The sequence below is a fragment of the Lineus longissimus genome, chromosome 2, assembly GCF_910592395.1.
Source record: "Lineus longissimus chromosome 2, tnLinLong1.2, whole genome shotgun sequence".
Classification (NCBI taxonomy): domain Eukaryota; kingdom Metazoa; phylum Nemertea; class Pilidiophora; order Heteronemertea; family Lineidae; genus Lineus; species Lineus longissimus.
In genome coordinates this window covers 9894323-9919995 of record NC_088309.1, presented here as the reverse complement: position 1 = coordinate 9919995, position 25673 = coordinate 9894323, and the positions used below count along the sequence as shown (strand labels likewise).

General features: G+C 40.2%; 1 protein-coding gene across 2 annotated transcripts in view; it reads left to right on the top strand.

Annotated features, from left to right (window-relative positions):
* The window catches only part of LOC135482570 (potassium channel subfamily K member 18-like), a 72285-nt gene that overhangs the window by 7700 nt on the left and 38912 nt on the right, over window positions 1-25673 (top strand). The window contains exon 1 of one of the 2 annotated variants that reach the window (XM_064762713.1): window positions 2324-2447. The exons of the other annotated variant lie outside the window; for it this stretch is intronic. The gene's annotated coding sequence lies outside the window, so the exon portion shown is untranslated. Of the gene's footprint in view, window positions 1-2323; window positions 2448-25673 lie in introns of those variants that run through there. 2 annotated transcript variants of the gene reach the window in all.

The following is a 25673-nucleotide window of genomic DNA, read 5'->3' as shown; positions in this document are numbered from 1 at the left end:
GAAACAATGCTCTTGGTACTCCAGTTAGTTGAAATTGACACTCAATTTTACAGTATATTACAATATTTTGAGTGTAGCTTTTCACTTATCATGAAGTTGATGTTCAACATTGCGGATGTTTTGAAGTCGACAAATATAGCTTTACAAATTACGTTTTTTAAGTTGTATGTTCATGGTCAATATAAACTTGTAGGCAGGTGTATTTTTATCACTGATAAAAGTTAGATTCAGAGTTTTCTGATACATTTGAATAAAACTTTACCAATGACTAAAAAGGTGAAACAAATCCATGCCGATCTAATTAGGTGATGATAGAGACTTTAGGATTTTCGCACCCCTCGGATAAATGGACATGAAGAAAGCAACCCCATGACTTAGCACAAGACCAAACAATCATAAGAGTTATAACGAAAAGAATCGAAAACTCAAACTGAAGATAATGTAACAAAAATGTTACTTTTGGCACGATCAAGCACTATACCCCATTCTTATCCCGTGATCATAACTTTGAAGGAATGGATTCCTTGACTTGGCACTATCCTTAGGAAAAATGTGTCTCAATTTCTTCATGATAAATCCACAATTCACCATGGTAAACTGACAGCACTTCACCACGGTGAATTGGGACGGTGAGAAATATTTTACCAGGGTGAGCATGATGAAAATTCTACATTCACCATGGTGAGCATGGTAAACTCTGAATTCAACATGGTGAACGCTGAATTCACCAATCCATCGAGCAAGTGTTTGCGCAGCCGATCTATAGAAGAGTCAGGATACAAATGTGGAGTAAACAAAACAGATGACTCTGACGAATTGTGCTCGAACCCAGTAATCACCAGCAAAAGACTTCTTAGGATGCAATTGATTTGTTTGATGGCTCTAATGTCTGATCACAACAATGCCAGACACACTAAAGTCTCATTCTATAAGGGTCGAGTGCGACGAGGGGAGTGTGATGATGTTAGCAAGAGATCAGGTGAGCGCAGCGGCCGGTGAAGGGATCACGCATAAACCCATGGGAGAAAATGATCGTACTCGAAACATTTTCAAGATGAGCTCCGGAATCGGCGAATTGATTACCTCCAGTCGTTGATGGTCAAAGCGTTTCGATTGGATAGCATTGTCGTCATGTCCAGGGGAAAATAACGTACGTCATTTTCTCTTGTCATGTACGTTACTTCCACTTGTCATGTACGTTACTTCCACTTGTCAGGTCGTTACAAGACAATGTCATGCATTCTTATATCTCATTTGTGGCCAGGTCTATACATCTTGACCACCCTCAATGTATTTACATTGCTCAGCTTCCAGACAACAGGCGTCAATATGGGCGGAGGCTAACGAAGGCAATGACGCTGGAAGTTCTATATTAGCGTGATACGCGTCGTTGATGTTGACAGCAACAACCCAGCTGCGCTGCAAATTTTCAAGAAAGCAAGTTGACATCTTGCTAATCAGATCAAGCGTTATTGCACTTAACAATTCGAGGTAGAATTAGCGAAGCAAACCTTACTTTCTTCTTCAAAACCTTCCAATGTGATCAGGCTTTTTTACTCCTGTATACGTCATTGAAATATCGACATGCGGAGTATATTGTTAGGATGCTTCAAAACAGACCTGAAATTCCATTCTTCTTATAATTTAGCATGATATCCAAAAAAGAGCGGCCCCATATCGTTAAATACCTAGCTGATACCCAGGTCGGGTGTCTTTCGCACCGATGTTTCACCACATGAAGTGGCGCAAAGGGTACTTTTTATACTTCCAATCACCCCAGTCAATTATACTGGCATGAGGAAATTTCGAAACCCGATACCTTTTCCGTCTAATCTGTTTAACTTTCTTGCGTGTATGTGGGCTTTTTGTTCATTTTGGAAATAACCATTGTTGAAGTATTCAAAACTATATTTTTGTTTTCAGGCCAACATGGTAAAAAACACGACGCTTTGTACACAAAAAGTTATGTTGAGAAAAGATAATGCGCATGGAGAGGGCTGGGAAGAGTTCTACTTTGATACATTCCGATTAAAAAAAGTACGATAATGGTATAAAGGATTGCCTTGAATATCACCATTACAATTAACCGGACGCGTTTAGCTGTGAGAGTCTTTAACCTCGATGACTATAAAGCTAATGACATTCATCAATTGCAGCATCATTAGTATAATTTGTGTTCTCATCGCAGCATCACACGGATGCAGCGATAACTCTAGTTTCGCCGTTTCCCACTAGGCCACAAGCAGCAGTAACAGCCGTCGCATCATATTGATTTTAAGAACTTTTCAATCGTCACTGTTTAGATAGAATGTTGTCCCAGGAATGAAACCACACTTGTTTGGATCTTCTGTGATGTTGTTGCGCTCCTGACTGGGATTTACAGGGCGCAGTGACCTGCTCGGATACAGATTGAGCGGACTTACCTGGATTCTCTAAACAAATGATGAGTGAGTTGCTGTTTTCATTTCATCACCGTCATTCATAAAACTTCTTTTTTATCTTCATTGTATTGTAACTGTTTAGAACGTTGATCGAAAGTTTTGAATAACTATATGTTCTTGAACTCCTATATTATGTTTTTTCCTCAAAATAAAGCATATTTGGCTTGAATTCAAGTGTTAGAATTGAACAGAAATGAGAACAAATACATTAAAATCACGAATTAATACATATTTAGTAACCCCGCAGTCTATCCTGAAGAATCCCTTCAGTAGATCCTAAACGGTACTCGTAATCATACCCGGATTGAGGCAGGTTAGACAAAGATACCTACCCGAGTCTCACGTCGACTCTGGGGTTCGAACCCGTGACCCCTAGAGTTCGAACCAATAGAACATTGGATAGCGGCACTAGAGCTAATGAAGTCATTCTTTGGTTGCATTATTATCATATTCTAGCAAGAAATTCGGACAACTATACGTTACCAAGGTTTCCTTTATCATGTACATTATACATTGTACTCTCATATTTTATTACCTACTCTATTGTTGATGATCTCTTGACAGTTATGCCCGATCGTTACAACTGTTGCTATCAGTTTTAACTGTCTGTAGTCATCCCATCTGCCTCCGCCACAACTTGCCATCTTGACAGTAGTTGCTGGTGTATCTTCGAGGTATGCCGGATATATATCAATGATATATCGCTTCCTTTAGGCCGAAATATGTAAATATAAAGTATCAATTGCTGACAGCATATATACAGGTTTTTAACACGATGTACCATAACAGATAGGCCTATGTTTTACATTGTATATGCATCTAAAAGTAGCAAGTTTGCTTTATTTTCGTGTCGTCTAAGACAGTATAATGCAAATCAAAGCAGTAGGCTGCAATCAAAACCTTTTCAGTGCAGTAAGCTTACTGTATGCAATAGGATCGACTGCACCGCCATGTGACGCAGGTTCGTTCGACTTACCTCAGTCAAAACCTTTTCAGTGCAGTAAGCTTATATGCAATAGGATCGACTGCACCGCCATGTGACGCAGGTTCGTTCGACTTACCTCAGTCAAAACCTTTTCAGTGCAGTAAGCTTATATGCAATAGTATCGACTGCACCACCATGTGACGCAGGTTCGTTCGACTTACCTCAGTCAAAACCTTTTCAGTGCAGTAAGCTTATATGCAATAGTATCGACTGCACCGCCATGTGACGCAGGTTCGTTCGACTTACCTCAGTCAAAACCTTTTCAGTGCAGTAAGCTTATATGCAATAGTATCGACTGCACCGCCATGTGACGCATGCAGGTTCGTTCGACTTACCTCTGTCTAAAGCTTGCAGCACACTGGACGCCAACTTCGGCGGCAAGGCGCGTCAGACTGAACGCGACTGAACGCCGCTCGACGCCAGAGTTGGCGGCAGTGGATCGCGCTCATAGCACACCTACTCAGAATTGGCGTCCAGTAGCGTCTTTTCCGCCACTTCCAAGAATCGTGGGGGCTGCCATTTTGATAGCATGTGACGTCAAGACGCAAGCTGATTGGCCAAAGCCTCGCCGTTGGCGCTGGTTGACGCCAACTCTGGCGGCGATCCGTAGCACACCTGGATTCTTCTTGCGTTCACTGGCGTTCAGACGCCGCTACAGGCGTCAAAAATCAAACATGCTAGATATCTGGCGGCAAGTGGCGGCAAGTGGCGGCAAGTGGCGGCAAGTGGCGTTTGCCTGACGCCGTCCGTAGCACACTACGGATTTTTCAGGCGTTCAGGACTCTTGCGGCAAAAAACGCGCCTTGCCGCCGGAGTTGGCGTCCAGTGTGCTGCAAGCTTAAGGCATATATGATCTTATTTTCGTCGTACTGCCATGCCGTGATCAGAATATACCATGACATTGGTTATAGCCGTCTATTCGTTCAATGAGGTAGTTGAGGACTTGGTCCGTGTCTCTGACAGCCTCTTGCAGCTCGGGTGCGGATGACCCGAAATGGTGACCCATCTCGTCGGTGCGATCGAGGTAGAAACATGTAACACAATAGGAAAAAGCTATATTCGATACTTGAAGGCTCAGTAACTGAGTAAGCCGCAGCTAGGGAAACCAGTGCCATTAGTATACTAGGATCACTTTAGGAAGAGAGCCAAATGATTGAGTCACGGATTTATAGCATAAATCCGTGGTAAAAGTAATTTTCGACTATCGAAATATCTGGAAGGTTTCCAGTTTCAAATTATCCCAGGCATCAATTTGAATCCGGACTGTGAGCGACCTCGTCTCCTATTTCACTTTCAGAAGGAATCGAATCAAAAACTGGTCGAACATCTCCACGCCATTCCTTCTGTATCACGATTCCAGTCACTTACTCGCTAATCAATCCAATCGTCTGCATGTCTTGAACAGTGTTTTCACAAAATATGATCAAAACACACGTCATCGCTTGCCCGATACTCAGACGAGATTGCCGGGCGATTCACTGGAATTCTAGCGGAATTGCTTTTTTATGATTTCTCTTGGATCCAAGAGTCTTTTTGGACGATTCTATCCAGTTCATACGACCGGAATTTATATGTTAACTATGCCTGAGATAAGCCTGCTTGATAATTTTTGATCGTACAAGTTCTATATTTTCTTTGCTCATTCTAATATTTTCTAACCGCGAGTCGCTTAGAGGACATATATACATGTAGATCAGACATCCTCCAGGTTACATAATTGTAAGTTACAATGTATAACTGGGGACCCATCGAAGTCACGTTGAACCATTTTCCGACATGGGCAGTATTAGGTAAAATATTGAGATCTTAATCAATAGATATGCGAATCTGCGTTTTAACTTCCATTGGCCAGGGACACTTCAACATAATTGGCTGTAACTCGATTTTGGGGGAAACTGCAGTGGTTTTGTTATTCAAATACATAGGGATATGCATACGTGGACGGCTATTGTTGATGCCCGACAACCGACTTGGTATACAGTCAGGCTTATTACACTGCATCCAGCACAGCAACATTTCTTTGCCAAAAATGAGTTGCTACGTAAGGCGAATCGTAATGAGAGGGAGAGTGGTAGATGGGCGATAAAAAGTAACACCAGGAATGGCCCACGCAACAAATAATGATACTTTGTGGTATAGAAATATGATTGTCTTTCGTGTTGGACTCGATATTCGTTGGTATCATATAATGCCGAAAGAGATGATGATGCATTAAAATACTTTACCATCTCTTCATCGTTCTCGAATGCGAGTCACATACCGGTATTTCGCGGACTGCTGCTCGTTGACCTTATTTTAATAAATTGGTCACTTGATTTTACGTGTCTTCAGATATCCGTTGCCAAGGCCGCTTAAATACGCTGCAGAGTAACTTTTTTACTACAGCGACGTGCCAAAATATACGAACTATCTAAGCACAGTTTATAGTTGCGGCGAACACACGTCGGTTGCAATGAGATTGCGGTGTTCCTGCTCTGCAGCGGGCCCCACAGACTTGCGAATTTTGTTGTAGGCAACAAAATAGCGCGTCGACAAAAGGCCTATCTCCACCGCGTTTTCCGCTGCAACTTACGTTCCGTCTACTCAGTCAACATTGACAATCATCAAACAAACAATGATAGTTGAGCGTCAAATTGCAAAACGGGCAAGAAGCGCTTGTGGGCATAGGGCTATGTTTTGATAGACATAGATATTCATCCGAGACATTTTGAACGCAATCACTGCCCAACGTACATGCTACAAGTAGCACTATGTTCTCTCCGACCAAACTTTATGCATCAACAACAAAAAATATCTAGAAGACACATGTCAGAGAAAATGTCGATGCAGGCGCCTCGCCAGGAAAATTTAATATCTAGAGCGACATCCAATATCAAGTTGGAGAGATGCGGTCAGGCGGGTATAGCGCGACCAAAGTCAGTGGAAAGAAATTTTGACGAGACGCTATAATATGCAACGGGTGAATCCAAAGTCAAATTGACGTGAAAGACGGACACAATTACGCGAGATAATACTTCATTATTTAGTTTTTACTCTCGTTTACCTAGAAAAGAAGAGTGTTTATGATCTAGTGGTATCACTGTTGCCATCAATCACTTATATAGAGGAAATTATCTCTCGTATAAAAAAACTATATTTTGACACTGCTTCCTCGTTACGAACGATGATTGTATAAGTGGCTGTCGATTTAATGTCTATACCTAAACCAGAGTTGTGATTTACGGCCAACTTGTTAAAGAGTGAAAACAAAAGCTTGCTATTGATTTCAAGAAAATAGCTTTTTAGAATTTCAAACTCTATCAGATATAAAAGCATGCATCGCTGCCAAGCTGTGAGGTGACCTTATACAGAATTCATTAGCTATCCAAAAGGCAGCGATGCATATACATGTACAGTATTCCGTATATACTATAGTATCCACTTCGCGTACCGTACATGCAGTAAATGGCAACTATACCACGCCCGTTTGTATCCCGAGGCGAATCATGATGGTTTAATACATGGGTGGTTTAATCATGCGCAAGTTAATTTTGATTTTGATGATATCCTTATTTGCGTACAAAAAATAAATAAAACCAAGTTCACGCACCCAATTCACAGCAGCGTTTGCACAAATGTTTGAATGTCATTATCAATGACAAGGACGATGGACGTCGTTGCATGGCGTGTTGTCTGACGGGAGGACAGTACAGCCACCTCTAATTGGTATATAATGTACGTGGGCAGGTTCCCACGAAACACTCTAGCAGGAACTCAGTGCAGAAATGCACTAATCAGATGTATTGAAATGCGCTATTTTTATGCTATGGTTTCGTCATCTGTCAATTATCGATACAATATAAACCTGGATGACCGCTGAATGAAATCGATTAAAAAGCTGTACATTGGTCAGAATTGATAACGTTGAGAACCAGCTGTTTTCAAACGTGTTGCCAATTATCAAAAGGTTATAATGTGTGCATTATATTCCTTTAACCAGCCAATTAAGGCTCACAATGAAGGGATGTCCGCTGCGCTAGATACATTAGGGTTATTTTATGTGTTTTTGACCATTCGTGCAGTGACCTATAAAAGGCGCGCGCAGATGGCCTTACTATTTATTATTGTAATGTCCAATACTGTTCAATATTTATGAAATTCAAGCATGCGCCAAGTGCAATAATGAGGATGTGAAATACACTTGATGTTATTAACAAATAGTCCAATGTATACCGCACGCCTTTTGAAAACACTTCATCTATTGACCAAGCAGTCAGTATATACTCGCACTAAAATCACCAACACTATAAAATCTGATGGAACCATAATATTAACGAACACGATTTGAACAACTTGTGTATAAAACTTCCCAAAATTCTTTTAAAATGTATCTAATGTTATGTTTTTCATCATGTGAACCATCAGATAATGTCCTTTTTTGAGAAATATAGAGTTTCAAAAAACTTCCCCTTTATGATTGTTTGAAGGAATATTAATTTTGCAAAGTGAGAATTTTTTTTGAGTGTCACGTTCGATGTTATGTTTTTCATTCAACTCATGATGAGTTAACTGTGACAATCGTCGCAGTTTTCCCGCTGTGATTCAAGTAATAAATCCAGTCATGATGTAGTTTACTGACTTGACATAACCTGGGATGTCAGCGCAGGGGGTACGGATAGTCAAAGTCAACAAAAGCATCTGCTGCATTCAATATGAACGTCTGCTGCCGACTACGATTACCAATCGGACCAATATGCTTTGTGAAGTTATCATCGTCATCGTGATTATTGTTTTAAGGCTGGAATATGATGCCATCCTGACCTTCATTAATTCAGAGTCTTTCAAATCATATTTGAAAGACTCTGATTAATTCAATGTTTATAAAGTGCTAAGAATGGAATTGAAACCATGTGTATGAAATTCAAGCATGCGCCAAGTGCAATAATGGAATTGAAGACATATGGTGCTCTCGCCAATGCTTAAAACTAAGCACTTTTTCCGAAGACATGACCTTGCCTAAATCCCTCTTCAATGTAAAGTTATGAAGGCAATTTGATATATCGTTATTCCGAGAGTGTCACCGATACGTACACGCAAAAGAGATCACGCAAATGTCATGAAAGGTTGTCAAAATACATCATAACTGGCCTCAAGGTTTGTTGATCTGAATGTGATTGGAATTTCAATATTACGGGAACCAGCAAATACTACAGTATCATATATGAGTGCAAAATCTTTCCGGTACCATTCGGAATCAGGGACGTTTTCTTCCAGCCGAGTAAAACCCGTTTAGCTGGGTATACAACTGCATTATCACTTTAACAAATAAGGCTCCGTGGTAGCAATGATTGGTCAACCATGCTGTCATTTAAGTTTCATTCTCGGACTCCTTTATATATTGTAGGACTAAAAAGCAGAAACCCGCATGGATCACTCGGTATACGCGTTGTCAGAATCTTTTGATAACTGAGACTATTCTAAAGAGAGAATTCCTTTTTGTCGAACTTCTTGAAATCTACCCAAAGAAAAACACACATTGGGTGATATGAATAAAGACTAGCAAATGCTTTTACTCCGGTTTTGTACAGGAAGGCCTAGTGTAAATGTACATGGAGATTTAGATAAAAGCATTTCCTAGTCTTTATTCATATCACCCATTGGCTCTTACGATATACGACGTATTTTCTCTTCTTTGTAATGTAGTTGACTGGGTGCGGCCGATCCACAGATAATATATAGTTCAGAAATAATATGAATTTTACCTTGAGTTGCATGCAGTGAAGGTAAAAACAGTTTCGCAATCTATCACATCATGTCATGCATCAACTATAGTATTTTGATGGCAATTTCATTCTTTACTTGTCAATAATTAGTCAGACAGCTGCAACAAAACACAATGTTAGGTTAAATTTTATTGATTATATAATTTACAAGGCATAACATTTCAAATGAATGTGACACCACAAAACCGTTTTATTGAAGTGGTGTTTAATTATTTTTTGTATATAGATTTGTCATGCTTTTCAATTTCAAAACACGTCAGTTTGAATACACGTGCGACATGTCGTGTTTTAAATGCCGAAATGTTTAACGAGAAAAACAAAAAAACAACACACACAACAAATGCTGCCTTTTCTTTCGTCATTTCGGCATTTATGATCAACGAAGTTTTGTTTTATGCGCATGAATCAAAATCTGACGGATTGCCCCCAAAGGTATATGTCGCCGATAATATGTGAAACCGTTTCAAAAGTATGGTTGATGAAGAACTCGATATTCTAAGACGTGACTCGCTTTTAGCCCGAGGGGACCTGTAATATGTTCACTCACTGGCTACGACATTTTCACACTTTAAAGAAAATGTGTTTCTTTCTTGTCGAAGGAATTAACAACACCTCACCAGCTGGTCTCTTTGCTACATGTAAAATCAGAACTGGTCAGAGCAAGCTCCAACCAGAGGAGCTTTTACCAAAGGTTCGGGGTGGAATTTGGTCTTAACCCGAGATGTTTTGATATTTTTCGAGAACATGATAAGGACATGTTACATAATAAAAAAACATTCACTTGTATCATTGACAAATACCTGTTTTTAAACTGATATGTTGCGCGTATTTTGTCATGATGCGTCACGTTCAATTGAAGAGAAAGAAAAAAAAAACAATGAGCACCTTCTTGCTTAACTGTAATCCCTCCAAAAATGAAAGTTGTGTTCTTCTGGTTCACCTTATTTTGTCCTACATGTAGATACATGTAACGGACGCGTCGTATTCGTGCAGAAAAGTCAAGGTACTAAGAAGCGCCTTGTCTACTATACATCACAATCTTAATCAACCTCCTGACAAATTATTACATATTGTCACGCAGGTTATTTTTGATCTGATGCCGCACACGATACATTTCCAGTTCGCCGGGTTTGTAATAAGTAATATGCAATTTCCTGTAATTAAAAGGTTAATGGTCAACATTATGATTAATATGAAAATTTATACGTATAGAACCTTCCTCATCATTTAACTACCATACAGGCATTTTAACAAACATTGGGCTAACGATGTTTTATTCTTTGCACGCGATTTCAATGCAAAATACAGATGGGCAATGCAAGTGGTACAGAATGTACATCTGTTATACACGTAGGTGACATCAATGCTACAATTTCCTAGTTCACATTGACGTAGTCTGTTGAAATCTGTGTTATTGACTTGCCTGGTTACTTAGAGTACACTGTACTTACTCCATATCGATCCGACAAAAAAACTAGTTCACAAAATACCGGTATAATCACCACGATGGTATACGTTGAATCGCGCAAGCCTCACCAATATGCACATCAAATTGGCTGAAACTTTCATCCCCGTTTTACACCACGATTTCATCTAGCTGCATCGCTTTATAATACAAAATCATCTATTATGCAGAAGCACCAAAGGTGATGAGGTGCAATTGGCTTTACCCTGAATGTTTAGTACCATCGGGATAATAAACCTGATAATAAGAGGACATGAAAACCAACCTGAACTACTCTACCCCATCCTGACAATATCAGGCCATTCACTCGTACTTACTCCCGCGGACTCCGTACACGCGTAAGGAGGAATCATGTTGTAGGCCCTGTTTGCAAGAGGATGACTCTACCCCGGTTCTTACCCAGGTTGTTGATAAATGCTTGACGGGTTATGTTACTTTAGTATTCCCCTGGTATTTGCAAACTAGAACATACACAGGAAGTGAACTGTAGAAAATCCTCTAAGTCGACCATATTTATTCATCAGTTAGTATACAAAGTGCACTACGTACATATACTCGAATGGATTTTGTTAGTTTAGAACTCCCCTTGGTATTCCAAATTGAAAAGTCATATGGGATGTTAACGGTAGAAAATTATCAAAGTCGACTATGTGTATGTTCATCCGTTTACTGCATGTATACTCAAATTGATTTGGTCACTTTTGTATTCCGCTGACATTCCAAGCAGAACGACTGCAGAACCTTCTGTCAGTCGAACATCGCGGAAACACATACGGAATTTAATGCCATGTGGTCTCGACACAGGTCGTTTCATCGACTTCCATCAACTTTGTCAATTCTTGGTAATATATACTTGCCTATTTTACATTCCAACCAAGATGGCCGTTAGCTTATGACAGCCTTATGAACGTAAAACATGTTGTAATTCCTGTAATATTTTCTCCTTTTTTTCTTCAGTGCAGAGTGTAATCTGTAATAGATCACTTCATGAAGTGCCATAATCTCGATTTTCTCTCTCCATGTTGAGATTTCATATTTTTTACAGCCGAAAATAGCTTCCGCTATTAAATCCAGGTTCGTAGTCATGGTAGTTATTCCTTAAGAAATATGACCACTTAAACGATAATGAGATTTGTACATTATCCAATGCCATAAAAACTCAGCAAGGATGACACATCTATTGCATGCAAGTGGCCGGAAATATACAACCACCGAAAGGAGAAATTGAATTGCTCTGTCCTGAAACTTACGTCCGCAGCTGTTGCCATCGGCCATTGCCAATAGTCGGCATCATAACTTAAGCAGTTATGTACCAGTTATGCGCATGAAATAAAGAAAAGGCTGTTAACTACAGAAAGCTGTAAATTTATTTGATGGCTTATGGTGACATTAGAGATTTACATGAAGAACTTTCGGCTAATTATCTCGTTACGGTGATGAGAGGTCTACTGATTATTATTTTATACCCCTGTCTGTCCTATTCGCTGTGATGCATGGAACAGACTCTAAAATGTGTATCGAAGCGCAGACGAGAGAATGACCTTTATGTCAGCACGCGAATATTGTCAAATTTGAATAATAGCGTTTAATTTCAGAAAATAAAAAAGAGCTCACGCAATGACAGTTTACGTATCACAAAAAATGGTAATACCACGAGTCGCCTTTTCTTACCGGGCTTACTGCGCTCTTTTCAAATTCACGAAGCGTTGAAATTAATGAGCACTGGTTACTTGGGAGCAGCTGGTCTCCCGAAGTACCACAGGCATAAATTCATCAGAGAAATTGGTTACACTTGAGAATTTCTTTGTTGTTGGGCAACATAAACAACATGAAAGTTTATTATTAATCTGGGAAGGTTGCTCCCAGTGGTATCGTTTTATCGCTTTTGTGGCTATCAACAATGAGACTCTTATGAAGTTAGCCTCGAGCAGAACATACACCAAGGAAGCTGGCTTGTAATTGCGATAAAAAGGTAGAACGTTTGTAATATTTGTAGTCATTCTGCACGACACTGGGGCACTCGAGGAGTAACTTCATCGCTGTTGCCTTTGTCCACCGCCAGCCAAAAATTACTTGTATAGAGAGCATGTCTTTAAAAGACCACCATTCCATTCCGCAGAGAGGGCCCTTTTGCTCTCATCTTCGTATTGTCATCCGTTTCCGAGGGGCTTGATCCCGAACAGGAATTTGAATCGCGATCTTTGGCAACCGAAACCTTTTTTTTTTTAACAACTATTGTGGACCCATTGGGTTTGACTGAACCCCACTGGTCCATTTTGCACTAATTGACAAAAATGAACCACGGGTGTCAGTTTGTTTACCTGTATGTGGCATCACTTTCAAGCAACATGTGCAATTGTCATAACCATGATGTCACCTGTTGCATCTCTCAAACCTTCATTCAGCAGACGATTCGCTTAGATCGGTCCAGATACACATGTCATATAAGTGATGGATGACTGAATAATATTCATGCTAAGACCCTTAAGGATTACTGTTGAGCATGAAAGTGGCCTTTGTTGCATCTTCTGACAAAATTCTGCTAACGATGGCGAAAGTAACCGACCCAAAGACGATGCCAATCATATTGGAAATCAATGACAACGAAATCAAGAAAGAAAATGAAGAAAATGTGACCTCTTGTTGGAGCAGGTTCCGCCAGTCTCGTAACCTTGTTCTTGCTGTGGTAATAATTGCAAATGTTTTGGATTTGATGTTATCTTCTTCAGTGTTGCCAATACTTCCCGCGATGATTACACAAATGGCAATTAATTGCGATCACACGGTAGCAGCGGAGCACAACATCACCAGAAATCTGACTTCTCGGCATGACATGACGGATACGCTCTTGCAAACTACACACAGCCTTATCAATTGGCATCAAGGGAGCTCAGTTGGATACATTCATTCATCGCATTCCTTCCGTCGAGAAACGTATCATGTCAATTTAACAAAGATAGACGCAGACTCAAACATTGATAGTATGACCAACATGTCAGAACTTCGTTCTTTGGACTACAAGGCGAATAAATGTACCAATGGACTAACCATAGAGCGTAAGGTCGGCCTGGCCAGCGCTGTTAAGCCAGCAACGGAGATATTCTCTAACATAATCGCGGGAGTTTTGGTAGACAAACTCAGCGAAAAAGTTGTGATGGTAGCTGGCTCTTTCTTTGGGGCCACGGTGATTCTTGCATTTGCGTTCGCCCCTACTTTCGGAGTCCTCCTTGCAGCACGGATGGGCCAGGCTGTGGCTTCAAGCATGACGGTAGTGGCTGGATTCGCTCTCATCGCGTCAGTATTCCCCAAGGGAAATGAGCGGTCACATGCAATGACAGTGGTGTATTCAAGTTTCAGCATCGCCCCGTTGGTAGGTTATCAATTCGGCAGCCTGTACGAAGTCGCCGGCCAACAGGCACCCTTTCTCATCCTGGTTGGGCTGTCTGTTCTTGATGGCATTCTGCGTATGATGATTAAACTACCTACTTCAAGTGAGTCAAACGTGAGAGAAAGTAAGAAGGAAACGGGCACCTTATGGGCTTACTTCAAGTTACTAAATGATCCATACCTAATGGCAATTCTCTTTGGATGTTTCGTATGTGACACGTGTTTCGGTATAATAATCTCATCAAGTACGGTTTGGGTTATCAAAAACTTCAAAGCAGCACAGTGGCAGATTGGTGTAGTACTTGCAGTCGCCCAACTCGTCCAAGTACTCACAATCAAAGTGGGAGCTGCTATCGGCGATACCTATGGCAAATGGAAAGTTTTCTTTGCTGGTCCTTGGGTAATTGCGACATCCTTGATATCATATCCTTTCTGCCGTTCTATCTGGGAGACAATGGGTCCTCACTGCTTGTTTCGCATCGGCGTTGGGCTGAAGTTTTCTGTCATTACCCTTATAGTGTCCGAGATCGCGGATGTACGCCACGAGTCAAGGTTCGGCCCGGTGTTTGGTCTCGTGGCTGCCTGCTATGACCTCGGCTTGACAACTGGTTCCATGTTAGGCGGATACGTTCAGTTTGATATTCTCTACCGCGCTGCTGCTGGGGTTTGCATGTTGGCCTCCTTCAGTGCGTTTGCGGCCCGACGTATCCTACCGAGGAAGGGTTACGAAATAACATTATGATCCAAAAATAGAATAGATACATGGACACTCTTTAAAAAAGAAGACTTTAAGCTTAAAAAACCTTCGATCTCGGGCCAGCACAAAAATGAATCAGATCAGTGCTCTTTTTTATTTGGGGGACTGAAAAGCTCCTAAAGAATATGGAGCTTCTGAAAAAGCTCCTACTGGCAATGCTGTACATCTTGGGAAGACGCTTTAAAAGTGTGATATAAATCTCCGTCTCCTCATCAATTGTTTCTCGTGTTAGAAAAGAAGGTAGGCATTGCGTAATGGTCTCTTATGTTGACAGAGAAATAAAATTGTTGCAGTGTACCTATCAATGTACTTTGATGACCTGCTTTTGGGGATGTCATCAGCATCCTGCCTCCACAGCACTGCAATTACATCGTACCGCCTTTGACTCATACTCCATTAGAATAAGCACGAGCTTTTTAGCTTGTCCAACCTCAAATATTTCTGTCCCAAAACAGGTTCAACAAGCGGAAATTGATTGGGAATATACTTCGTGGACCATTTTTGTTGAGGTATTCCGTTCAGGTGCAAAGACGACCCACACAAATGAAATTTTTCTTTATGGTTAGAATTATAGCATCACACACACAGCAAATGTGCGATCAACCTGCGTGACGACCTCCTACCTCGAAAAAAGTTATTTTTTTGATATTTTTTCCGTTTTTGTTTTCTTACGCTGATGAAATTCCTTCGTGACAGGAATGTGCAAACTTAACCGAACACGTGCTAAAGGAAGGGGAATTGAGAGATGCGAAACAAGTTGTGTCTTCACCAGTATACCAGTATAGCCCTGACTGGCGTCAAGTTATTAGTTTGGTCACACGAGATACACTTTTGTCAAATTTGTTGAATGGGAAACAAAATTATTCGGGTTGTCAGAATAAGTACAACTCGAAGTCTCTGGAGTGGGAAAATTGTTTCTGTCACGTAATATAGTTTGAAGGCAGTTTTGCATTTTGCATTTATATGGGTACATTTTTGAAAACAATGGAAGTTCTGGGTGTCAAATTTCTTAAGACTACTATAGGTATCAGCTGGAATTATTGTGCATTACCCACTGATATCGGAGAACGTTTTCGTAAGAGTCACAGGTCATCGCTGAACGAAGCGTGCTTCATGAAATTCCCGTTCTCAGTACTTGGATGGCTGGCATGAAGTTAACTCATCCACTGCATCTTCGTTTAATAAGTTTCAATGTCTTACTGCAGTAAGTACATGTCGAAAACCCTCGGCAACTTATTGCAATATTTCAAGTGACTATACACATCGTCCACTATGATCCGTTTCTAGATGCAGCCTATTCATCAACAGCTATTATTAATCGCAATTGGACTTTTTCGAGTCTTTCACCTGCAATGAAACTCTGCGGTACTATACAAACGTCGATGAATGGAGTTGGCCGAATTCTGGGCATATATATGTGTCAGGTGTCGCCTGGATATCGCCCAAGTCGCCAGAGCTAATTTTCCGATATCAGTAATGAAAATGTCAGCAGCAGAATTGATCCTATGTCTTTTAACCGACCCAGTTAAAAGGCAAACATTTCAGTCTACGACGTCAATTTTCAGCTATATCACCTGCAGTCGCGTTTGCCGTATATTTATCTTTTATCAAAGCCCATTACAATGTGAAAACAGACTGGTGTTTATTTACGACATTTACTTTGCAAACAACAGACTAATTTAATTCTCGCCGACAGTTGTTTTATTGGCAGATGACATGGTATTTTCACATCGGTCATTCATCATTACAGTGTCTGAAGAAATGCCTTTGCCCATGTTCCTCTTGTATGTTAGTGATGTATAGCAAACAAGATAGATCGGGCATCTATCATTATAGCGTCTTAGGACATGCCTCTTGTATGTCAGTGATCTCGAGTAACAAGATACATGTACATCGGGCATCTATCATTTTAGCGTCTTAGGACATGCCTTTGCTCAGGCTCCTCTTGGATGTCAGTGATCTCGAGTAACAAGATACATGTACATCGGGCATCTATCATTATTGCGTCTTACGACATGCCTTTGCTCAGGCTCCTCTTGTATGTCAGTGATCTCGGGTAACAAGATACATGTAGATCGGGCATCTATCATTATAGTGCGTACTTGTAGGACATGCCTTTACTCATGGTTCCTCTTTCATGTCATTGCTTTTATGTCAGTGATCTAATCGTGAACACGATAGATGTTTCACTGGCGGATGACACAATATTTTCACATTGGTCATCTATATTACAGCGTCTGAGGTAAGGGCTTTACTCATGGCTTCTCTTTCATGCCAGTGATCGAAAAATAAACACGGTAGATGTTTTAATGGCGGATGGCATGATATTTTCGCATTGGTCGTTCATCATTACTGTGTCTGAGGAAATGCCTTAGTTTACTTATGGCTCCTCTTTTATGTCATTGATCTAAAACTTTTAATGGCGGATGGCACGTCTGAAGATATGCCATCATTCATATTTTGTTTCCTCTTTAATGTCAGTGTTCAAATGCACACGATAGATGTTTTACTGGCGAACGACATGATATTTTAACATTGGTCATCTATCATCACAGCGTCTGATGGAAGAAATGCCACTTTAGTTTATGTTAGTGATCTATTATTAAACAATGAATCTTTTGATAGTTGATGTAGATGAATGTTCAAGTTATGTCTTTTGATAAAACAAGACTGTCTGTGTCATGAGATGTCACAACACAACATTAATCACTTCGATTATCTCTTTCGAGCAAGCACTGATCAGTGGAAGCTCGGTGAACGAGACAAATCTGAGACGATTGAGAAACTTTACAGTTTTTTTAGTCGTTAATGCACATACTTTTCAAAATAGTTCGACTTTAACGGACATGCCTACTCTACATACATACATACAAATAGCATTTATATAGCGCAAAATCCAATTAGAAAAATTGCTCAGCTGCGCCAGAGTCTTTCTATACATTGTATAGAAAGACTCTGGCTGCGCTTAACAAAAACACTGTTCAAATAGTTTGGTTTTTAATCTTCTTTTGAACTCGCTGACGGTGGAGCTGTTGCGGGTGTTAGTGTCCAGCGAGTTCCATAATTTGCTGGCATAAACTGTAAAGCTTCTGTCGTCTTTGAGATGGAATGTAAGACACGAAAACATTTATAATTTCAATTAGTTTTTGGTGATTTTGCATGGTGATGTTCGCGACAAAATACAACTATTAAAGCACATTCGTGTTATAACTGACAAAGAGTGAGATAATTCCATGCCTGTTGACCAAAAATGAGCCATCATATGTTATTTTTCACAATAATATTGCGTATTTTCTAGCTTTTTGTCGATTTATGCCGATAAACACATGTGGCGTGCAAACGGACAAAATAGATTACGTGTCTGAAATGAGATTTATGTACATGTATATGAACAATAGGGTTTTTTCCAGGTAGCTCTATTATAATCACATTAATCTTTACTCCCGCATCAATCTCTACAATGTATTATGGTCTTTCAAATGGCACCATCTGTTAGCAATCAATCATTAATTGCATTGAAAACATATCTTATTATCTTTATAAGTATTTACCATGAAACGGTTGTTGCTTTCATGTAATCTGTTATTTTGTTGCTGTTTCTTTCTGTAGTTTGCAAGCAGATGTTTGGGCTCGAACGCATTGACTTTTTAATGGAATTGAACCTGAAGCGGAGGTGCTGTGAGACACCGAAAACTCAGCGGGTAGAGCTAAAACTTTGTCAAATCCCGAGCCGTCAGAGAGTCAGACGGAATTTGAGCGCCACCCGAGAAGGCGTCGGTATTTCAACATGGATCCGACGCTGTGGTTTGAATTTCAATTCTGAAATGCCTCCTAGACAGTGAATAATGTATGTAATGCTAATCATAACCCAGGAGGGTATTGGTTGAGTTATCAAGGCCCTCTGTTCTCACCACGAGGCTTAGGTTTTTTCCCTTTGAAGTGATAATTGGGGTACCTTAGAGAAATCAACCCAAAGGTATTTTAGAATTATGATTCATAACAACATCCGATGTAACATCTGTGATTGTTCGATATCTTGATCAGGAGAACGTACTGTCGTTTAAAATAGATTGAAATTCACTGAGCGACTATTGTCCCAAGAAAGCAGCTGCTGTTAATGCTCACAGTATATCTATACTATCTGACTGTGGCCAGATGGCTTTTAAAACCTATCAATACACTTCATATTGAATTTCTTGTAAACAACTATTCCGATCCGAGGGAGAGGAATTGCCTATACAATTCAAAGGCAATAAAAAAGGTTGTGTCCAAAAAATACGTCAAAGCTCTAACGGAATATTGTGCATACATTTATTTATTTTTCGGTGACTAAAAGGTGTGATGCAGGTCATAGAGTGAAAACACGTTGGTCGATTTCGTTGAATTTGAGTTCCATGTCATACCGTGTTGCAGTATCAAAATGATATAGAATATATTTAACTAGTGACAGATATTTTCCTCGCATCACTCTTCGAGTGGCAATAGCAACGTTATTAAACATATCTGAATATTGAAGTATCGTATAGTGTGCAAGTTGGAGACTGCATGTTAAAATGTCCCAACACGACGATTGGAACTCCCTTTATTGTCTCACCAATGGTCGAGGTATAGAAATGATATATTCAGGTAAGGTTATGCATGTGGTTCATCGGCAAACTACATGTGCCTGGTATCCCTAATATGATATTTCACAAAGACCGTATTGTACCTTACAATACCACCTCATTAACAGGTCATTAACCTCATTACATCGCCGTTTTTAGATGACAATACATCATATGTACAGACAGTGCTTTCTTTCACTCTTTATGTCAGTCTGACGTCTCCAATCATTATATAGGTTAAAGACAGTCGCGCATATCAAGGGACGTGATATCATTTCCGATTTTTTTGGCGAACGACCAGGGCTGTCAAAGAGAAATCTGAAAGAAATTGAATGTAATTCTAGCAGATTACGTGAAAAATCCATTAGATCCACCAGGTTTCCATACACTATTTTTACTTTGACTTTGTAATCTTCTTACGCGCGTTAAAAATATTGTTCAAGAATCTCGAAATCACAGCAAAGCTAAAAGTGAGTAGGTTGAGATTATCGTGTTCTTTACAAACCAGCCGTATCATCACGCTTCGATTCAGTACTCGTTTTATAAATATAACACCAGTAGGGTACTGCTGTGACCCAATCTACAAGCAAACAAGATTCATTAGCAAGAACCTTTACTCATTCTTTCTTTTATGTATGCGAAGAGACTGAATCCTGTTATGAGTCCAGCAGGGCAGCTCATATTATCTGGTAGTGTCTGTTACAACTGATCATGTCAAAACCGACGCATAAATGTTCATCGACGCGTGATGTCGAACTTTCTCCATACGCATGTCCATAACAACCGGTCGAAACCTTCGCCAACGTGTTATGTCCAAAGCTTTTTTTTAGAAAGGTTTAACCACAAACCCAAGTTGTTTGCGTGCAGTTTAGGATCATGCCAACAGCAGTCATAAAATCGTCTTCTGTATCATTGTTTCCCACCCCGGAACATACATTAACACTTAAGTCACTTTGTCTAATTGGTCTCCCAAAGTATATACTTTGGTGAAATATTTTCAATGTCTGGTACGTTTCCGAACGATTTCGTTGTCATTTGCTTTCACTTTGAACAAGGATACCGCGATACGCACGCGTACTTGTACCTTTAACTCACAGTTAGGGGCTGTAGCAAGATTAAAGTGAAGCCAATAGAAATGAAATATTTCAGTTTCTCCTCCACCCCCCCCTCAGAAACTAAAACATTATGATTTTTTGGCTTCGCTTTCCATGGCCTTGTGTTGCACCTTTTGACTTTTGGCACTTTGTGACAAACTTCAAGGCGGGATCCTTATCTGCTTGAGGGCAAGTGGTTAAACAGGGCGTTTGAAAGTTCTGGTAGTAACCAGCTACTCAGGAAACTACCAGGAGGCTACCAGGCTTTTAGGAGCAGATTTTCGCATTTTGTGGGCAGAAAACGCCTCATGACTGGTACCCAGGCTAAAAAAAATTTTTTTTTTGGTTTTTTTTGTTGAGGCTTTTTTGGAAAAAAAAACAAGAAAAAAATTACCCCCTGACCCCCTCCCCCAAACGAAATGTTTTCGTTTCTTTTGGCTTCACTTTAATTTTCCTACAGCCCCTTAAATGAAATGGTATCAAATAATGATGTTTTTAATTTTGCATTGTCTCATACAAGTCTACAGTCTGAAACGTAGGTGTATTGGTTTCACCAATGTTTGGTGAGCAATCCAGATATCCAATAACTAAATGGAAAGTCATTTGGAAAATGACCATTATTTGATCAGTTACCGCCAGGTACATGCATAGTGGGGGAGTGCGTCGTAATTCTACACTATTTCACAATCTGGTCCATTCGCTTATTCACTGACACATCACTTGTGCTTTTAAACATTCAGCAAAATGCTACCAATGTTTGGTCACACTGCGGGCGTATTTCGAGTGGTTTGACTTTCTAATCGTCAACCCATGTAGTCATAACATCACCAAGGCTGGAAACCCTCTCGATCACGTACACAACAAATGTCCAACAGGCTGTCGCATCTTCTTTTTTCGAAATTGTACTAGAGATCTTGTGGAAACAGAGAGAACAGGATTCCGCTTTTGGGAGTTCGGGCCGATGCATTGCAGGTCGTTACAGCAGCGGATTGCATTTGACATCACGAGGAAATACGTTGTTCAGATTTTAGGGGTGACTCTTCTCGCAAGTTATTTCTATTCTTATAAAAGAGACCACTTGGCTTTTTCGACCGCCGTAGACAAATCTGAATCTTATATGAGAAATTCAAGTGCGGATTATGACTGGATTCGTGTATCAAGCAACTAATCAGTACGAATTGGATCTCGGTGTAACAGTGTATTAGGCTATACCTATTTCAACTGCAAGCTTTTGGCTGTAGAATGTGCAGATAGTAAGATCGACCTGATCTTTTCAACTATGGCTGACGACAGGAGTACGATGTTTTGGAATAGCTCAAACTGTACAGACTTCAGCCTCGCTGAATCTCAATTAGAGTTGTTAAAAGTACTCTTCGTCTATTTACCCTCAGTTCTATTCGTAATCGGGTTCCCTGGAAATGTATTGATATTTTTGACGGTTCACTTTACCAGAGACAGAAAGTCCGTAGTTTCTTTCAACTTTAAAGTTTTGGCTGTTTTTGACTTGTTGGCCACCACAGAACTTCTCTGGCCGGTGATGCTGCATGAATTTCGAGAACCGTTCATGCATTCGATGGTCGTTACGTGTAAAATATATATATCATCAACGTACTTATTTTATACAGTGGCATCATGGTGCACTGTCTCTTTGTCTGTTGACCGTGCTTTAGCCATCTGCTTTCCCCTTCGAGCCAAGTTTTGGTGCACGAAACAAAAAGCAAAAATTGTCCTGCTGCTTAACATCGGTTTTCATTTTCCTTTAATAGTGTTCATAGCTTGTGTCTCTGTGACGATTGAAGAATGTAATCCCTTACCATCTGACAACTTTGTATTCTATAAGGTTTGTGGTGCTGCTTCCACCCCGCTAGCTTTCACCTACACATGGCTCATGGTTGATGCGGTATTGCCCTGTCTCATTGTTGTTGCGGCTAATGCGGCTATTCTTTGGAAACTGAATGGTGGACCTTCGCAAACTGGGACTGACTGTGATGAAAAAGGGACAATCATAATGATCCTTGCAATATCGTTTGCATTTGTTATTTTCACGAGTGCTTATCCAGTGGATTTTGTCTTTTGGGAAATTATATTCCAAGAGAGGGCGTGGGAACAGCCATTTCAACGCCGAACCAGTTTTATTGCTGCCTGGATCGTGGCTAGCGGGAACAATCTGTTAAATTTCTACATCTACCTTGCATTGAGTTCAAAATTCAGGGCAGATGTTAAGAATTTATGGAAGAAGATAATTGGTACAGATAAGAGAAGACTGAATGAGCTTAACAGATTCTAAGAAGCGGACCTACACGTACATTGACAGTCACACGGATAATCAAACTCACAGCTTGCTGAAAATCGGGCAGGTCTTCCAACTTGCCGAGATGGCCTGTCCTTGGAAGGAAATGTAAATATGCCTCTACATACTCGGTGTAGCGCTTGACAGTGTTTTCGCTTGTCAGTGTTCCCCTCATTGTTTGTGGAACACTCAAAGACAGATTGACAAATTTTCTCTGTTTCCCCTCATGGTCATCGTCTCTGGCTGGCTATTGCATGGAGACACTGAAATATAGGGAACAACCAAAAACGGTACACCGGTACTTTTCCTGTGAGAAATACATGTAACTGAATGTTAAGGTCATTTCAGGCAATGACTCCATATATTGCCACAAAGTAATACAGATTAGTTTCCAATTAAACACGAGTAAACAACGCGTGGGGTTTGTCAACAAAACCATAATTAGAATTCAAGTCAATTGTCAATTAACACTGACGAGGTCATTGTAAGCTATGTTACACATCAGAATCGCAAGCAACAGAATCGTTTGCTATTGACTCAATATCAAATGATCTTGGCGAGAGCAATTAAGTTTTATATTAAATTTCTGTCATTTCTTTTGAAAAGTGATAAAATCAAACATTTTGTCATATATATACTCATTGAAAAATATATATTTGAACGACAAGTTGAAAAATGTGCCAGATATGATTTAAAGTTTCCGAGCAATTGGCTTTGTAATTAAGTAATGGATCCATAACTGGTATCGAATCTTTCGCTTCACGTCGCATTGGTCTCACAATCCTCAGAGCATGAAAGAGCCTGAAAGTCGCAGAATTTGTCAAACGTGAATTCTGCCTATGGCCATGAGACAGATGGTACCGCAGATGTTATACCCAGGGAGAACGAACTCTCGCACTTGGCTCTTTTGCCTGGTGATGAATTCTCCAATGAACAGCAAGGACGTTGAACCTTTCTTTCCAACAGCCCGCGGTGTCAACATTTTCTTTTCCTAGTCGACACTACGAGGGCTTCTTTCAACATAGCTGTGTTCTCGAGGCAAGTTTATGTGCGTTCGTGTAACAGCTAAATCTTGTGATGTAGAGCGCGAACAGTCGGAGAATAAGAGTGATAACTATGATAAATAACGAATGGCCTCTATCTTGAATACAAATAATGTTCTTTTAGATCGTTAGAATTGCTGAAGTGTTTAATGGCATTAACCAATGTTAGAAACGTGTACATGTATAGGGTGCCATTGTAAGGGGAAAAGACAGACAACTATAATCAAATCAGGTGTGATTTCTTTCCCTTTAATGAACTAGGTGGCGTATTGTTATGACATGAAAGGTATTGACTCGAAACCGCCTACATCATCTCACAAGGGCACTCACTATAGGGTATCATCAACTACCATATATTTTGCCTCAAACCGCACAACCCCAATCCATCAACTAAGAACTGCTATCGTCCGCACTAAAGCACAATTTCGTAATTATAGCTAAGGAGGGGTGCAGTGGTGGTGTCATTATAACAGTAACTTGACCCCCATGTACTTCATTGGGATCGGCTCAAGCAATGATTGCTCTAATACATGAAGAGTCTTCCTTGACCGTCGTAACAGGTTCTTTAGGTAAAATCTTTCGTCTATTGCATTGATAGCAGCTTTGGTGTGTTCGTGTCGGCGTAGTTCCATGTAACCCGAGCTTTCCCTGCAAGGAACTCGACGGCAAAATAACTTAAAACCAACAATAAATAAAAGGTTTTCTTCCACCTACATGTACGTACATATTGTATCGTTTCTGTTATTGCGAATCATGCTATGGATTGAACACCTTGCGTTAGAAATACGATATATGCGTGCACCATATTCTGCGGCCTTGAGGTAACTGCTATCTCAAAAGCAGGGAATATGCAGGAACACCTCTCGAGTGTGAGATTTGATCAAACTTAATAAACTGTAAGGTATTTTCAAGTTGCTGTTGATATGAGTGACGATCGCCAGCGTCCGTGATCAGAGCTCTTCAGACGGGTATAGCAGCGCCAGAATATAAGATGTTCTTTATTTATATAGTACTGGTAATACGGTCAAGTGTGGCCGATGTGGAAAGCAGTCGGGGAAAGTAGACCAACAGCTTTTTATGCTACATTCGCCGGATATATCGAAATACATGTGTTGAGTCTCATAACTGAGAGAATTGACCGTCCGCGTACAAGAAGCCAGCGCCTCGAAACTAATTCATTCGCAAAAAGCATAGTTCCAGTATGACAGTGTGCATGTATAGACGTGCATTGCCGCATACATGACGCAATTTAGGTTTCCGTGTTTGAGTGTCTTGAAAATGTTTTGATCAAGTTCAGCGTCATTCCTGATAACTTGTTGGTCTTTTCACTTTATGCCGTCGTGGCAATTACTTTTGATAGAACGGTGCTATTTTGACTGCCACAGTCTTAAAACAGTCAGGTGAATGGACTATTTCATTAACGCATATAGCATATAGATAAAGGCATATGAAGCACAACGTTACGATAGTCTTGAATAATTTTTATCATTGACTGATTCGTCCCAGGGATAATCTGAGGCCGTTATATGGTTACTGCCCATGAATGCGAATACTGAAACGATTCCTGCCCGCTTTAGTAAAATATGCGAAGGGATCCAAGATGCAAGGTTAAGTTTCTGGAAATTCTTCACAACATACTGATCCACCCAGTACGTAATTACCTCACGACTTCCAAATAATAGATTTGTTGGCAATAAATACTTCCCGGCGACATCAGTATGCTTTTCACATCTGAAAAATCCATCGAAGAAACCTCCTTGTTTGCTGTCTAATCTTACAAATCCATCAGCCTAATATATTTCAGAGAGCGCGGGGCAGAACCCGAATGTCAATTGGCATTTCTTG